At 38.2% G+C, this 7,436-nt stretch overlaps 1 non-coding gene across 1 annotated transcript; it reads right to left on the reverse strand.

The window, feature by feature from the left end:
* Window positions 1-458: 458 nt before the first annotated feature.
* LOC112447589 (U6 spliceosomal RNA) lies at window positions 459-565 on the reverse strand. Its single transcript, XR_003035788.1, has one exon. It is a non-coding gene; the product is annotated as a U6 spliceosomal RNA (small nuclear RNA).
* Window positions 566-7,436: the final 6,871 nt, after the last annotated feature.

Here is a 7,436-nt window from a genome sequence, read left to right on the forward strand (position 1 = left end):
AAACAATTCTCTTTGAAAAAAAAAATCTAGAAAATATTATAGCAGAACAGACAAACGGGGAAACATTCACATCAAAGTGGCAGGCTCTAGGGGATGACTGAGTCCACCTGGAGACCAGTGCTGCTTATAGACACCACTCTTGCCTTGTCCCTCCAGTTGGCTCCAAGAAAATGCCTTGAAAGAGCTTTTGCACATATCCTAGCACCCCGGCTTTATTAGCTGCTGCCAAGAGAGAGGTTCCCAAAAGTCTGGTTGTGTTTGTGAGTCCCACTCTTACAAGATGATACCAATCCAAGCAATTTTTTTCTTATTCCAGTTTTACTGAGATATAATTGACATACAGCACTGTATAATTTGGGGCTTCCTTGGCAGCTCAGCTGGTAAAGAATACACCTGCAATGCAGGAGACCCCGGTTCAATTCCTGTGACTAAGCACAACAAGCACAGCTATATAAGTTAAAATGATGGAAGGCTTCAAAAACTGAGTGCCATCCTTAAAAGGGGACAATGCTAATCTTCTCTGTATCATTCCAATTTTCAGTGTATGTGCTGCCAAAGCAAGTACCAAAGAAGTAATAAGAACCAGCTATTCTACTGCTCAAGACACTAGGAAGAACGTATTAGCAGAAGGAAGTATAACAAAGATTAGTATGAAAATGAAGACTTAAAAAATTAGAAAAAAAAAACAATGAAACTAAGAGTTATTGTTTTGAAAAGATAAGCAAAATTGATATACTGTTAGCTAGACTAAGAAAAAAGAAGCAAAGACTCAAAATCATAAACGAGAAAGAAAACATTACAGTGGATACCATACTAAGCAAAGGATTGTAAGAGAGTACTATAAAAAATTATACACCAACAAAGTGGACACCATAGAAGAGAGGGATAAATTCCTAGATACAGACAACCCACCAAGTTGACTCATGAAGAAATCAAAAATCTGAACTCAACAGTTTGGCAGCCCACTCCAGTATTTTTGCCTGGGAGATCCCATGGACAGAGGAGCCTGGTAGGCAACAGTCCAAGGTGTTCCAAAGAGTTGGACACAATTGAGTGACTGAACAAGAAAGCTAATTCAGTAACCAAAAGCTTTAAAAATAATGGAAAGTCTAGGACTAGAGGGTCTTGCTGGTAAATTATATCAAACATTTAAAGAAGATTAATACAAATCCTCCCTGTTATTTACGTGGGGCCAAACTATGGTGGAGGTAATGAAAATAATGGCGACCTCCTTCAAAAGGTTCCATGCAGGCACTGCTAGACTCAGTGCCCCAACCCTGCAGCAGGCCACCATCGACCCATGCCACCACCAGAGACTCCTGGACACTCATGGGCAAGTCTGACTAACCAGATGGTCAATACCAAGATCAGATTGATAATATTCTTTGTAGCCAAAGATGGAGAAGCTCTATACATTCAGCAAAAACAATACCGGGAGCTGACTGTTGCACAGATCATGAACTCCTTATTGTCAAATTCAGACTTAAATTGAAGAAAGTGGGGAGAACCACTTGACCATTCAGGCATGACCTAAATCAAATTCCTTAAGTGGAAGTGACAAATAGATTCAAGGGATTAGATCTGACAGACAGAGTGCATGAAGAACTATGGATGGAGGTTCGTGACATTGTACAGGAGGCAGTGATCAAGACCATCCTAAAGAAAAAGAAATGCAAAAAGGCAAAATGGTTGTCTGGGGAGGCTTTACAAATAGCTGTGAAAAGCGAAGTGAAAGGCAAAGGAGAAAAGGAAAGATATACCCAGTTGAATGCAGAGTTCCAAAGAATAGCAAGGAGAGATAAGAAAGCCTTCCTCAGTGATGAATGCAAAGAAATAGAGGAAAACAACAGAATGGGAAAGTCTAGAGATCTCGTCTAGAAAATCAGAGATACCAAGGGAACATTTCATGCAAAGATGGGCACAATAGAGGACAGAAATGTTATGGACCTAACAGAAGCAGAAGATATTAAGAAGAGGTGGCAAGAATACACAGAAGAACCGTACAAAAAAGATCTTTGTGACCCAGATAATCACGATGGTGTGATCACTTACCTAGAGCCAGGCATCATGGAGTGCAAAGTCGAGTGGTCCTTAGGAAGTATCACTACGTACAAAGCTAGTGGAGGTGATGAAATTCCAGTTGAGCTATTTCAAATCCTGAAAGATGATACTGAGAAAGTGCTGAACTAAATATGCTGGTGAATATGGAAAACTCAGCAGTGGTCACAGAACTGGAAAAGTTCAGTTTTCATTCCAATCCCTAAGAAAGGCAATGCCAAAGAATGTTCAAACTAATGCACAATTGCACTCATCTCACACACTAGCAAAGTAACACTCAAAATTCTCCAAGGCAGGCTTAAACAACGTGACCTGTGAACTTCCAGATGTTCAAGGTGGATTTAGAAAAGGCAGAAGAATCAGAGATCAAATTGTCAACATCCATTGGATCATCAAAAAAGAAAGAGAGTTCCAGAAAAAACATCTACTTCTGCTTTAATGACTAAGCCAAAGACTTTGAATGTTTAGATTACAACAAACTGTGGAAAATTCTGAAAGAGATGGGAATACCAGACCACCTGACCTGCCTCTTGAGAAATCTGTACGCAGGTCAGGAAGCAACAGTTAGAACTGGACATGGAGCAACAGACTGGTTCCAAATCAGGAAAGGAGTACTTCAAGGCTGTATATTGTCACCCTGCTTATTTAACTTATATGCAGAGTACATCATGAGAAATGTGGGGCTGGAAGAAGCATAAGCTGGAATCAAGACTGCCAGGAGAAATATCAATAACCTCAGATACGAAGATGACACCACCCATATGGCAGAAAGTGAAGAACTAAAGAGCCTCTTGATGAAAGTGAAAGAGGAGAGTGAAAATGTCGGCTTAAAGCTTAACATTCAGAAAACGAACATCATGGCATCTGGTCCCATCACTTCATGGGAAATATATGGGGAAACAGTGGAAACAGTGGCAGACTTTATATTTTTTTGGTGGGGGGGCGGTGCTCCAAAATCACTGCAGATGGTGACTGCAGCCATGAAATTAAAAGACACTTGCTCCTTGGAAGAAAAGCTATGACCAATCTAGACAGCATATTAAAAAAGCATAGACACTGTTTTGCCAACAAGGTCCATGTAGCCAAAGCTATGGTTTTGCCAATAGTCGTGTATGGATGTGGGAGTCATACTTTAAAGAAAGCTGGGTGGTGAAGAATTGATGCTTTTGAACCGTGGTGTTGGAGAAGACTCTTGAGAGTCCCTTGGACTATAAGGAGATCCAACCAGTCAGTCCTAAAAGAAATCAGTCCTGAACATTCATTGGAAGGACTAATGCTGAAGATGAAAGTCCAATACTTTGGCCACCTGATGCAAAGAACTGACTCATTTAAAATATCCTGATGCTCAGAAAGATTGAAAGTGGGAGGAGAAGGGGACAACAGAGGATGAGATGGTTGGATGGCATCATTAACTCAATGGACATGAGTTTGGGTAAACTCCTGAAGTTGGTGATCGACAGCGAGGCCTGGCATGCTGCAGTCCATGGGGTCGCAAAGAGTTTGACAGGACTGAGTGACTCAACTGAACTAAACTGAATACCAATCCTTCTCAGACCCTTCCAGAAAATAGAACAGGGAGAAATATACCCAAACTCATTTCATGAGGCCAGCATTATCCTGATACTAATGCCAGATAAGGACACAACAAGAAAAGAAAATTGCAGGTTAATGTTCCTAATAGAAATAGATGTAAAATTTCTCAACAAATTACTAACAAACTAAATTCAACAGCACATTAAAAGATAAGGATCATGCACCTTGATCTAGTGGGATTTGTTACTGGGATGCATTAAGATTCAGCATCACACACTATAAATGTCACATTATAAAAGTGACACATTACATTAAGAAAATAAATAATAGAAACCACTGGCTATTTCAATCAGTGAAGAAGCATTTCACAAAATTCAACATCCTTCTATGGTAACAACTCTACACACACTTTGCATAAAGAGAATGTATCTCTACATAATGAACACTATCTGTGACTGACCCTCAGCAAACATCATCATAAATGGAGAAATGCTGAATGCTTTTCTTCTAAGATGAGGAACATGACAAATAAATCCACCCTCATCACTTTTACTCAACACAGTACTGTAATTCCTATTCAGAGAGTTCCAGAAAAACATATATTTCTGCTTTGTTGACTATGCCAAAGCCTTTGACTGTGTGGATCACAATAAACTGTGGAAAATTCTGAAAGAGATGGGAATACCAGACCACCTGACCTGCCTCTTGAGAAACCTATATGCAGGTCAGGAAGCAACAGTTAGAACTGGACATGGAACAACAGACTGGTTCCAAATAGGAAAAGGAGTATGTCAAGGCTGTATATTGTCACCCTGCTTATTTAACCTATATGCAGAGTACATCATGAGAAATGCTGGGCAGAGGAAGCATAAGCTGGAATCAAGATTGCCAAGAGAAATATCAATAACCTCAGATATGCAGATGACACCACCCTTATGGCAGAAAGTGAAGAAGAACTGAAGAGTCTCTTGATGAAAGTGAAAGAGGAGAGGGAAAAAGTTGGCTTAAAGCTCAACATTCAGAAAACTAAGATCATGGCATCTAGTCCCATCACTTCATGGCAAAAGTCAAAGAAATTAGGAAAGAAAAATAAATAAAAAGCAGCTAAATCAGAAAGGAAGAGTAAATTGCTTCTGTTCACAGATAATAAAGTACTACAGACAGAAAACCCTTAGGTTTTCACCAAAAATCTCTCAGGACTAATCAACAATTTAAGTAAAACTGCAGTATATAAAATTCATATAGAAAATCAGTTATGTTCTTACACATTAACAAATGATACAAAAATATAAATTCAGAAAACAAATCTATTTATAGTAACATCTAAAAGAACAAAGTTCTCAGATATAAATTTAACAAAGAAGGTGAGATATCTGTATGCTGAAAACTGAATAATTAATGAAAGAAATTGAGAAGGAATAAAATGAATAGAAAGATTATGTTTATTGATTAGAATAATTCATACTGTTAAAATATCTGTATTACCCAAAGCAATACACAGGTTTAATGAAATCCCTATCAAAATTCCAATGGCAATTTTTAGAAAAAAAATCCTAAAATTTATATAGAACAACCAAAGATCTCAAATATTCAAAATGATCTTAAGCAAGTAGAGCAATGTTGGAGGCATTATACTTTCTGGTTTTAAACATATTACAAAGATGAATTAAAAAATTATGTTACTGGCAATAAAAAAAAAGAGGCATAGATCAATGAACATAATAGAGTCCATAAATAAACTCACACATACATGGTCAGTTAATTTTAAACAAACGAGCCAAGGATGTACAATGGGGAATTGGTTGTCTCTTCAATAAATAGTATTGGAATAATTGGAAATCCAATATGCAAATAATTTCCAATTATGCAAATAATTTGAAATCCAAATCAAATATGCAAATCAGTGAAATTAGACAACTATCTTACTCCATTCACAAAAATTTAACTTGAAATGTATTAAAGAATTATAAGATCTGAAACTACAAAAATCCTAGGAGAAAATCAGAGGTAAGCTTCTTGAATTTTGCATTGGCAATGATATTTTAATATATTTTAATTATGTTTAATATAATTTCATATATTTTAATGATATTTCTAAGTGAACAATGCATAGAAATAGAGGAAAACAATAGAATGGGAAAGACTAGAGATTTCTTCAAGAAAATTAGAAATACTAAAGGAGCATTTCATGCAAAGATGGGCACAAGAAAGGACATAAACATTAAGGACCTAACAGAAGCAGAAGCTGTTAAGAAGATATGGCAAGAATATACAGAACTATATCGAAAAGGTCTTAATGACCCTGATAACCACGATGGTGTGATCACTCATCTAGAGTCAAGACACCCTGGAGTGTGAAGGATAGTGGGCCATAGGAAGCGTTACTGTGAACAAAGCTGGTGGAGGTGATGGCATTCTACAAAATGATGCTGTTAAGGTGCCGCACTCAATAGGCCAGCAAATTTGGAAACCTCAGTAGTGGCCAAAGGACTAGGAGAGGTCAGTTTTCATTCCAATCCCAGAGAAGGGTGATTGCACTCATTGCACATGGTAACATGGTAATGCTCAAAATCCTTCAAGTTAGGCTTCAGTAGTATGTTAACTGAGAACTTCCAATGGTACAGGCTGGGGTTTCAAAGAGGCAGAGGAACAAGAGATCAAATAGCCATCATTCACTGGATAATAGATTAACCAGGGATTCCAGAAAACAAACAAACAAACAAACAAACAAAAAACCTGCTTCATTGACTATGCCCAAGCCTTTGACTGTGTGGATCACAACAGACTGTGAAAAATTCTTCCTGAAAGAGATGGGAATACCAGACTACTTACCTGCCTCCTGAGAAACCTGTATGTAAGTCAAGAAGCACCAGTTAAAATAGAACATGGAATAACAGACTGGTTCAAAATTGGGAAAGGAGTACATAAAGGCTGTATATTGTCACCCTGTTTATTTAACTTTTATGCAAAGTGCATGTGTTCTAAGTCATCCCATTCCTGTCTGACTCTTTGTGACCCCATGGACTGTAACCTGCCAGGATCCTCTGTCCATAGAATTCTCCAGGCAAGAATACCGGAGTGGGTTGCCACACCCTCCTCCAGGGGATCTTCCTGACCCAGAGATCGAACCTGCATCTCCTGTGTCTCCTGCATTGGCAGGCAGATTCTTTACCACTAAGCTACCAGGGAAGCCATTCTATGCAGAGTAAATCATGCAAAGTACCAGGCTGGATGAAGCTCAAGCTGGAATCAAGATTGCCAGGAGAAATATCAATAAACTCAGATATGCAGATGACACAACCCTAATGGCAGAAACAGAGGAAAAGATCCTTTTGATGAAGATGAAAGAGTAAAGTTAAAAGCTGACTTAAAACTCAGCATTCAAAAAACTAAGATCATGACATCTGGTCCCATCACTTCATGGCAAATAGATGGAAAAAATTACAAACTTTATTTTCTTGGACTGCAAAATCACTGTAAACAATGACTGCAGTCATGAAGTTACAAGATTCTTGCTCCTTGGAAAAAAGTTATAATAAACCTAGACAGTGTATTAAAAAGCAGAGACATCACTTTGCCAACAAATGTCTGGATAGTTAAAGCTATGGTTTTTCCAATAGTCATGTGTGGACATGAGAATTGGACCATAAAGAAGGCTGAGCACCAAAGAACTGATGCTTTTGAACTGTGGTGCTGAAGAAGACTCTTTAATGTCCATTGGATCCCAAGGAGTTCAAACTAGTCAATTCTAAATGAAATCAATCTTGTATATTAATTGGAAGGACTGATGCTGAAGCTGAAACTCCAATACTCTGGCCACCTGATGCGAAGATCCAACTCATTTG

The sequence above is a fragment of the Bos taurus genome, chromosome 7, assembly GCF_002263795.3.
Source record: "Bos taurus isolate L1 Dominette 01449 registration number 42190680 breed Hereford chromosome 7, ARS-UCD2.0, whole genome shotgun sequence".
Classification (NCBI taxonomy): domain Eukaryota; kingdom Metazoa; phylum Chordata; class Mammalia; order Artiodactyla; family Bovidae; genus Bos; species Bos taurus.